Source organism: Apium graveolens, chromosome 10 (assembly GCF_009905375.1).
Source record: "Apium graveolens cultivar Ventura chromosome 10, ASM990537v1, whole genome shotgun sequence".
Classification (NCBI taxonomy): domain Eukaryota; kingdom Viridiplantae; phylum Streptophyta; class Magnoliopsida; order Apiales; family Apiaceae; genus Apium; species Apium graveolens.
Window position 1 is genome coordinate 208,955,617 of NC_133656.1, and position 10,806 is coordinate 208,966,422.

A 10,806-nucleotide genomic window follows, 5' to 3' on the forward strand; every position below is an offset into this window, starting at 1 on the left:
CCAAGACATAGTCAGCGTCGAACTAGAAGCAGCGCTCTTCCGTCAGGTCCAGCTGTTTCTTCATCTTCCAAAGCTCCTTGCGGGACTTCTTCAGCTGGACATTCCGGTGGGCAATCCTCCGGTTCGTCTTCTCAAGGGCCTCCTCCAGCCCGGCTATGTCTCCCTTCAGCACGGTGGCCTAACCGTCCAGCATCTCATTCTGGGTTTGCACCCTCTTGAGTTCCTCCTCGGCCGTCGTGGTCCTCCTTTCCAGCTCCTTCACCTCGTCCATCCGAGTCTCCATGTCCCGCACTTTGTCTTTCACGGCCGCAACCCAAGGAGCAGCCTACAAAAAATACAAGGTAAAATGTCAAACAAAAGAAGAACAATACATCGAAGGGAAAAGACGAACGAAATTAAATACGTACCAGGGACAAGAAGGACAGAAGCTCAGTACAAGCCTCGGTCGGAGAATTCGAAGCAAAGGTCGGAAGATCGGCAAGGAGCTGGAGGGTATGGCATAAGTCTGAAGCCACCTCCTTAGTAGACTGCCTCACCGGGTAAACGGTGCGGTCGGACGTCAGCACACCCCATCCGGGCAGATAGGACTGAACGATCCCCTTCCGGCTCCGGGTCCTCTTGGAGGGGTTTCTTTCCCCAATGAACTCCAGCTCGTCTTCCTCGCCCCCTCCGGAAGCAGTCGGGGCCTGGCGAAGCGGCGAGATCCTCTCAGCTTCGGGCCTCTCCTCCGTCTCCTCGGAAGGATTCGGTGTGGCCCTCCCTTCAGCAGCTTTATTCTTTGCCGCCTCCTCCGCGACCCTCTTCTCGGCCATCTTCGCCTTCTTTCTTTCAATTAGGGCCTCTCTGGAAGACACTGAAAAATAAGGCAAAGAATGTCAGACCCATAAAGAAGACAGAATAAAGGAAAATATTAACGAACGAAAGAAAGTAACTACACAAATAATAAAAGCAGAACTATAATAGACAAAGAAGTAGTTTGTTACCCCCACCCCACAAACTTAGCAGCCAGTCTCTGTCCCGAAATTCTTCGGGACCCAGCTTGCTCACACGGACATTTACCAGAGCCGTGTAATTTTCCTTCTCCTCCTCTGTTAAACTCGGCGCGAGGAGCAGCGAATGATTCACGTCCCGCCAGACGGATATTGGGGCCAGCCTCCACCCACTCACGAAGTAACAGTGAGTATGGGTATTCTTGTTTCCAGAGTTAGTAGCAGTCCAATCCGCCCGGCCATCCCAACGAGTGACGATATAAAAACTCGGGCTATTCGAGTTCCTTCGAAAGTCGTAGTGCCACCAGAATAGCCTCGGAGTAGGAGTGATTCCTGTGTGAAGGCACCTATTCTGGAAGTAATTTATATGAATGAACCCGTTGGGGTCCATCTGCCCCATGACAATCCTCATTTGTTTAAAGAGGTATTTCATAATCTTCACCGTCGGCACTCTGAAGCCGCACTTGAACGCCGTCTCTGAAATCCCCGACGGCACAGTCGTCGTACCCCTCCGGCACTCCGGGAGTGTCGTAAATCCGTTCATTCTCCTTGGGGGCGTAGAGCCAGAAGAAGTTCCGAGGAAGAAGAAGTTAGAATACATTTGAATTATCCTCTCCTTCGACAACTCCGACCGATTGTTCGCCATCGGATAATTCACCGCAGAACCGAAGAAATCCCGACCAGTTCTCTCCGGCCGAATGGAAGATGTCCCCGCTAAACTGCCTGATCTTGGATCCCAAGTCTCCGCTGGGCGGTTCACTCGGTCCATGTGCCTGTATTCGGAAACAGAGAGACATTAGTTCATGTACTCAGATTAAGACAAAAGAAAAATAAAAAAGGACGAAGAGTCGAGTACATGTCCTAGAACCGAGCGAATAGAAAAAGAATCTGGAGTCGGCTCCCGAAGGATGTTCCAAAAAGGAAAGTTTCTCGAAGGAAGTCCTTGCCCCCAGAAACCCTTCTCCTTCCATCTTTAAACTCCAAACCAAATATCTACACCCCGGGTCAGCTACCGAAGGACGTTCCAACGCCAAGAACCCCCAAAGAGAGTTCTTGGCTAGAAAATGCCTCACATGCCATGTTTAAACCCATGGGGCACCCCTGAAATTAACAAAACCCAGAAAACTCCTATTAACTACCTAGGAATATCCCATAAACTGAAAAACCCCAAAACACAAGAACAAAAAATATATAAAAGCCCAGAAAAAGGTCACTGGACTTGCATGCAAAAATGATAAAACTCAATAACTTGCATGAAAGGAACACTGGAAAAGGAAAGGAAACTTCCTGATTTGAAGATGCTCTTGGATTGAGATGGGATAATCTGGGAAAATGGAGTTATTGTTGCCCGTGACTGGAGAACTCGATGACGTTTGTTGCTATTGTGAGAAAACTGGGAGTGTTAAAGGAAAAAAGAAATGTACAATGAGTCTTATATAAGCGCCCAAAAATGAATTTAAAAGGGTGACGTTTCGGGGGTTTTTAAAATGGACGTCCCAGATTAAAACGGTTGAGATTCAATGGCTGAGATTGAGCCATGAAACGACGTGACAACATCTGTCACTTTAATGCACCGCAAGTTCCCACAAGCTTACCACGTGTACGAACGAAGATCGAGGTGAAACTGAAGCAGTCACCCTAGGGTTTTTTCGCCCCAATATAGACTAGAACTAATGTCCATCGGCCCACTCGAAGGCTCAGCTAAAAGACAGGGACATGTTGGCTATGGGCCCAGTAAGGCCCACTGAACGAAGGCCCATCAGACGATTGAGCTATTGGGCCGAAGGTCCACCAGGCCCATAAGCCGAAGGCCCACGAAGAGTCTCAGGCCAAGGCCCATCTTTCTTCCCGACCATTGGAAAGCAGAAGAGATATAACGCCCCATTTTCACTCCCTCCTTAATGATGAGTAACGGATGATCATTCATGGCCTAAATGGGTATAAAACCCCTTGGAAAGTAAGACAAAAACAGACACATTATCTCTCAAATAGTCTACTTTTCTTGTATTTTCTACCCACTTTACAACCAGATTCTTATTCTCACGCCGGAGGTGAATCGGGGGTACAAACCCTCGCATTCTCTTCACTTTCAGGTCTTAGCAGAAGCTTTCTTCGCGGAGGCCGAAGCCTATTCATCCACCTGAAGGAATCTGGGCGTTACACAATCATTTATAAATTCTGTTGTAGGCTGTACTGTAATTTGCAATTTGATATGTCGCGCTTATTCTCTTGAGCATCAAGTGCCTTATTTTTTTCACTTATCATCGTAGAAAAAAAGGTTACACTTGGAAAAAAAAGGGAGTAAAAAATACAAATTGTTTTTGTAAGGACAACCAGTTGCGTATGATGAGGGCAGAGGGGATGACTGGGTGAGGTCGGCATGGTTGCCATAATTCTTGTTAGACCAATGCCAGTTATATATTTTGTTACTGTGGATTCATAATTATATTAACCCTGCTTGCCAAAAAAAAATCATTAAAGGTCTAATTAAAAGAAGTTATATCTGATAAAAAATTTATAAGAATTTATTGATTTTTTTATTGAATTTATGCAACTATTTTATTGGTTAGCATATTTGACTCTTTAATCTTGGTTGGTCTGTGCACATTTTACTCTCCTGATTGAAACGAAGTTGTAACTCTTTTTTTACCGCACTCTTCTTTCTTCTAGCAATTCCTTCTATCACTTTCTCTAGTAATACTAACACAGACTTCCCGTCTCGGATTAGGTGGTTGGTCCTTTTACTGTTCCCCATGTTCAATACCCAAACTTGTGCTTGCCTAAGTCTCGCTCGTATCAAAACAGGTACGTTCTCTGTTTTAAAGTACCGATATAGTGATACTTATTAGATAAAATTTATAAGAGTTAATTAAATTTTGCAATCCCGCATCTCATTCAAAATCAAAATTATATATATATTTTGCAAAAAACAGTTTACAACCCTTAATTTTTAATATCACTTATAACATGCAACCCCGAAAATTTTTAGTTAAAAATATTTATATTTTCGGGGTAAAATTGGAATTGTGATATTAATATTATTAACTAAAATTTCAAATCAATTAAAATATTTATATTAATGTATTTTCACATGAAAAAAGAATATTAGCTATTTTTTATTATTAATGCACTAAATTAACAATAACATAAATAATTATAAATTATTCATCAAGCAAAAAATATATTTATATAGTTATATACATGGCTAATTATAAAAATTAACATTTATGTATTTTTAAAATTTTAAAAAAATTATATTGAGTATATTAAAACAATTGACATTAATATTATTTTTATAATTTCAAATTCTAACTTTAAGTTTAATTTTTTAAAAAATATTATATTTATTTAAATGATATGCAGAATTCCAATTTTACTCTCCAAATTATTAACATATTTAACAAAAATTGTTAGTGGGGATGAATATTATATTTCATATTTAAATTTAAGTGTTATAAACTGTATTTTACAAAGTAAGTATACTGTTTTGATTTTGAATGAAAGGTGGTGGTTGTAAAATGAAATTAACTCAACTTATAAATACGTCATGTAATATTGTACACTTCGGTCATTCTTATTTATTTATTATTTAGATTTTTTTATTGAATTTGTAGGTACGTCTTTGTGTCTGAAATTTGTGAAAAGGGTTCGAAGTTCTGACTGTAATTCTCTAATGGTTAGTATATTCATTTTATCAAAAAATGTATTGTTTATTAATGTTTGTATATTTGACTGAAGTTTATGTTACTGAGATTGCAACTTGTTCCTCAGGCCTTTTGTTCAAAATATGTTTTTTTTCTTTTTTATTTGCTAAGTAAATATTCATTAAACTAACAGAGGAAACAAACAAGAGACGGAACAAGCTCCAACTCAAGCTACCAACAGTCAAACCAAAAAAAGCACTACCATCAATCAAATACAGAGGAACACCTAATACCAAATAGAGATAATATTCATTTGTGTAACCTATTTGCTCTGGAGCTAACAAAGATTATTTTCCTGACCATACTTTTTAATATTGTTAAGGATATAAAAGGGGTTGCTGTGAATAATTCCATGCAATCGCTTATTACACTTAGTCCAAATAACATAAGTGTCTGTCAAAAAAAGAGATGACCTATTTGCACTTCAATGCTACTGTTTTTCACGATCGTGAATAAATTCTCATCTGACATCCGATCGGTTCTCGCATTCCCGCAACTGTTAAGATTGTCATTCATACCGGTTATGTTATTGTTAGGTCACACAAAACTGTAGAAGGGGGTTGAAAATAGTATTTATACAATCAAATCGATTTGAACACAAGTATGTAACAAAGATCAAGTATATTCAATAAACTCTATTACAATATGAACTGTTGTTCTCTCTCAGTGATGAACAAATATCACTAAGAGCTGCTAGGTTACAATGAATAATGTTTCTCGATAATGATGACACATGTAGTGTAAACCCTAAGTCTGTGTTTATATATTACACAGTTACAAGATATCTTCTAATTGATATGAAATGTAATTCTGTTTCCTAAAATATATCAATCAGATATCTTCTACAAGTCTTCTAGTCCTCTAACTCTTCATGCATATCTTCTTTTGTCTTAGTCCAGATCTTCTACTATAAATCAGTCGCATTCCTTATCTGAAAGTCTTCCCGCACTTAAGTACTGATATGTATCTTCTGACACCTTAAGTACTGATATTAAGTTCTGACTTCAGTAAGTTCTGATTTCCAGTAAGTCCTGATATGTCCTGTTGTTAAGTTCTGAAAAACTAAACACAAATCAGATTAGACATGATATCTTAAATATATCTAATAATCTCCCCCAACTTATAAATTATGAAAAATATACAAGTTAATAGATTTGATAATGTCAAAAACAATTAAGTACAAATTCAATGAGAGTTTAAATAGACAATTAACTACAACTTACAGTCCTTGTAGCTTTTACCAATCTCACTGAGTCAATTTGAATCCAAAGTGATTCTTGACAAAGTTTGATATCAGTTTTTCTTCTTTATTCCTCGGGACTTGAGATAGTGTAGCTCTGACTTGCTTCAATTCTTCACCCTGACTTCCAATCTGGTAGATTGCAGTCCTTAGTGCTGAGATATGGTTTCTTTCCAAACCATCAACAAGTCTGATCACCCTTGGATGAGAAGAATCTTCATTGTAGCACAGACATTTCTCTTTCAGAATGACTTCAATTTTAGCAGAATCCTTCTTCATTGGAATTTCACTTCCATCATCTTCAACTATATTTGGAATGAACTCTGTAACCCTGGAACCAGAAATTCTTGCTTTATCTCTTATGATCTTCATAATGAAATTTGACCATCTCCTGGTAATCTCAGACTTTATCTCTAAAAGATAATGAAAGAATTGAAGTTCTTTCAGAGATTTGTTCAGTACATCTGATTTTGACATTTGATATGTCCTTCCATCTTCAAGAAATAGAATCAGATTTTCTTTGACATTATGCTTGTCATGAGCATCCAATACCACTTGAACAAAGATAACCTTATCAAGGTATTTCTGTGTAACATCTTCAAGAGGTTTATCAGTCAACAAGAATGGATCTTTTGTAAGCACTTCAACTCCTGTCTTGATTTTAGCTTCATCAGAACCTAGTCCAGCTCTGTTCCTTGCTTCTCTGGCTTTCAATCCAATAGTCATGAAATCATATAATAATTGGATTTTCTTTGGATATGATGGTTTGACATTCTTCCATATGAGTTTCTTTTTATCAACAACTTTCATCTTGTCTAAATCAACTTGAGCACTGTCATAGGTTGATTTCTTGATAACTTGATCAGAATTTGTTGTTTCTACTATTGCTTGTTGTTCTTCATTCTGAACAACTTGAGCTTTGTCAGAGGTTGTCTTGGATTCTTCAGTTATCTTTCTTCTTTTCAGAATTTGAACAGTTTCATCTTCAACAGCAGCATCATCAAATACTTGAACCATTTTGCACAAAGGTTTCATCAGGATTTGAGGAATTTTTATCTCATGTGGCTTTGCTGGTTTATCAACTTTTCATTTCCCTTTATCTTTGGGATCAATATGTGATCTTGTCATGGACTTTGAAGCCTCAGAATTTGACTTTTCTATGATCACAGTGCCTTTTATATTAGGCCTTGGAGGTTTCTTAGCATCAGAAGCTTTAGACTTTAGATTTTTCTTCTCAGCTGCAAATCTAGCTTTTTCCTCCTTGAGATTTTCCAAATCCATTCCAGGATTATGTTTGAGAAATAATCTTCTAGAAATCTCTTCATCAAGTGTCTGGATTTTAGGATCTTTGTAGTAGACAGTAGTTTGCTTTCCCTTGAGCTTCAGAGTTTGCAGAAACTTCTGAGAGTCTTGACTTCCACCTTGAATCAGAACATCAGGCTTTGGCATCAGACTTTGCTTATCAGAACTTGATATCAGACTTTTAGCATTCACAGCATCAGAACTTGACTTGTTCTGTGTAGAAGATTTGCTAACATCAGAAATTACTTTCTGTGAAGATTTTCCTTGAATTTTTTCTTGACCTCTACTCTTATCAGAGTTTCCCTGGTCATCACTTTTGTCATCCTTCTTCTTCAATATTTGAGTAGGTGAGCATTTGGACTTAACTACCTTCTCCCTCTTTTTGGCATCATCTGGTAGTAGGAGAGAGAGAGAGAGAAGAAGTTCTACTGAAGAATGAATTTCATCCAATTGAGCTTTTTGAGTAGATTGAATTTTGATTCTGCAGGACCTCATTAATTTGAGCGTGTTGCTGTTCTTGAACTTTCTCAATGACTTCAACTTTCTCAGAAATAGGTTTGATAAACCTCTTTTTATCAAGTTTGGTCTCCATATCCAGCTTTTCAGCTTTTCCAGAAGTTTGTCAACCTTTTCATGAGTTGTAGAGTGTTGACCTTGAAGAGACTTGACACTTAGAGCTGTGACTTTGAGTTGTGTCTTGAAATCAGAATTTGTCATCAACTCATCAGCTTTAGCAATATGCTCTGTCAGAACTTTAGAGCTTGGAATGAAATCAGATTCATTCCACTTCTTGGTCCACTCAACACCTCTGTGAGTTTCTTCCCAAGGAACAGGAGCAGCTTGTTCAACAAACTTTTCAATAAGTGCCTCCTTGCCAAGAGTAGGAGCTGGAGTATCCACTGAAACACTGTCTCTAGAACTTGAAGAAGACTCATTATCCTCTGATAACACAAGTGTGTGTGAGGCTATAGGAGATTCCAGAACAACTTCATCTAAATTCTGATCTCTAGGTTCCTGATCCAGAATAGGTGTAGATGGTGTCTCAGCCTGTACGATTGGAGAATTAACTGGAGATGGTTGAGCTGCTGTTGGAGCTTCCAGATAAAAAACAGTTGGAATATTCAGATTGTGAATATCTATTTCAGAACTTTTTCTTGTTCTTCAACATTATCTGTAGCTTTGATTGGAGAGACCAGAGGTGTGAGCACTGTATCTGGAACAGTGTCTTGAGCTTGAGTTGGGGATGGCAAAGCTTTAATTACAATAGGTTCTGATGAGATCAGAGATTCCTGATCCCCTTCCTCAGCTTCTTCAGTATCCTCAGATGGAGGCTTAGCCATGTGCCTTCCTACCCTCATTTTCTTTAATCTCCTTAATAGAGAAGGAGTTGGTTGAGAAGCATCAAAATTTACAGTTCACTTTCTCTTCAAAGTATCAGAACCCTCAACTTCAGTATTTATCTGATGGGTTGACCCTGCAACTTCTACTGATTTCTGAAAAATCACATTTTCAGCTTCAACAGGCAGATGTTCTGATGCATGACCTTGTGCTTCTTCATCATCTGATTCATCCCTTAGAATCATCCTTCTTCTCCTTGGTGGAGATTTAGGAACAAATTTTGCTCTTTTAGGCCTTGAGGATGAAGGTCTGATGGTAGGTGCTGATGGTTGTTGTTGTGAGGAATGTGCTGGTTGGAACTATGTTCTGGTGGTAGGTTGAGTTGGTTGAGGTTGAGAAGTGATAGGTTGTGTAGGTGCTGATGGAGGTTGGAATGGTTGGACATCAGGATATATGGTAGTATAGGTGGTTGGGTCAGAGTTTACTAAGACCTGTTTGACTGATTGTGGAATTTGAAGGGGTCTTAGAACAGTTTTCTTATTATCAGTAGATAATACGTCAGTAAAAGCTCTTTTAGCAAGTTTAAATGGATGAATCAACTCACTAGCTAGTTGGGGCTTATCAGAGCTACAATAACTGTAAATAAGTTGACAGAATCTAGCAAAATCTACAATATTTCTATCTTCTGTCATCCTATCACCTATGAAACCTAGTACAATACTAGCATAATCAAAATGAGATTGCGTAATTAGAGTTTACCCAATTTGCTGACTAAGGATTGGAATTGCATCAAAGTTTGAATATTTGTTTGCAAAAGTTCTGGTGATGCAGTCAAAGAAGAAATTCCATTCCTTCCTTATGCATGGCCTCTTCAATTGTCCCAGCTTGGACAATGATTTTTCATAACCCAGATTAGCCATCATCTGTTGAAGAGCTGGCTTCTCAACTGTTGAAAAAGTGCAGTCTTCTGGCAGATATAGAGCTTTGAGAACTGTAGACACAGTCACCACATGTTCATCCTCCCCTATTGTGAAAATAATACTAGGGGACCCATCTTTGCCACCATCATCATAAACCTCACTCCTCCAAAACTTCAGTATCTGAGTTCCTGAGAGTGATTGAGGTTGGTTCAATGCATACCCAATCTCGCTGTTAGCAAGGAAGTCCTGAACAAAGTGAAGATCTGATGAGGCTTCATCCTTGCTAAGAATAGCTAAGTAGTTGTTAAGAACAAACTTAGCTCCATTGAAAACGATGTCTTTAGGTGTCATTTCTTTAAAAAATCAAGTGAGAATAGTGTGTACATAAAGTGTTTGATAAAATGCCTGTGAGAAAATAGAGCTTCAGAGAATATTAGTGGGTGAGAGAAAATAAGAGAGATGAGAGAATGAGAAAAGTAGGTAAAAGATTAGAAAATCTTTTAACTTTCTTATTTATACAGCCCACGTGACAGAAACTATATTTGTAAAGCATGGCAGACAATTTACACCTGGCAACATGTGAACAATCAGTAAATAGTTAAAGCAGTAATTAGTGGGGACGAGAAATAAGCAGTAATTATTGTGCACATGCAGTTTTTCAAGACAAACACGTTTCCCACTAAACAAATGATTATCACTATTTTATCTCACTTAAATATATTCTGATAAAATATGACCGTTAAGTATTATCACAAATAAGTCAAGTAAATAAATACATGTAAGCATCTGAGTTTCCATTAGGATTTAATATCAGAACTTGATTAATGTCAGATTTTAACGGTCATCAGAACATGGCTTCTGTTCTCAGAAAGTGAATGTTTGTTTCTGTGATTTTTCATACAAAAACTGACTTATTTTTTCAGAGTTTAATCTTCAAAACTTTCATTAGAACTTGTCCTTAGAAATTATGCAAATAATACTAAACTGTTTGTCAAAAACAACTTAATCACCACAGTAATTTTCATCATTTACATGGAGTGAGAGTGTGTGCATTTGCAAATGATCAGATAATGATTAAAGTCTGATAAACTTCGGTATATCTTAGAAATAAGGCATAACTAAGAAAAGTGCTTAAAATATGTCTTTAATTATGAAGTCTACTATAGAACAAATTTATGCAAGAATCCACCTCAACTGTTTGTGCTAATTTTATGCATCTTTTGACATTCTTTTTACAGTGGCTTCTCAGTGTAAGTGAGTCACAACTGCTATCAGAATTTATTCTATTATCAGAGTATTTCTCCAGTTATCAG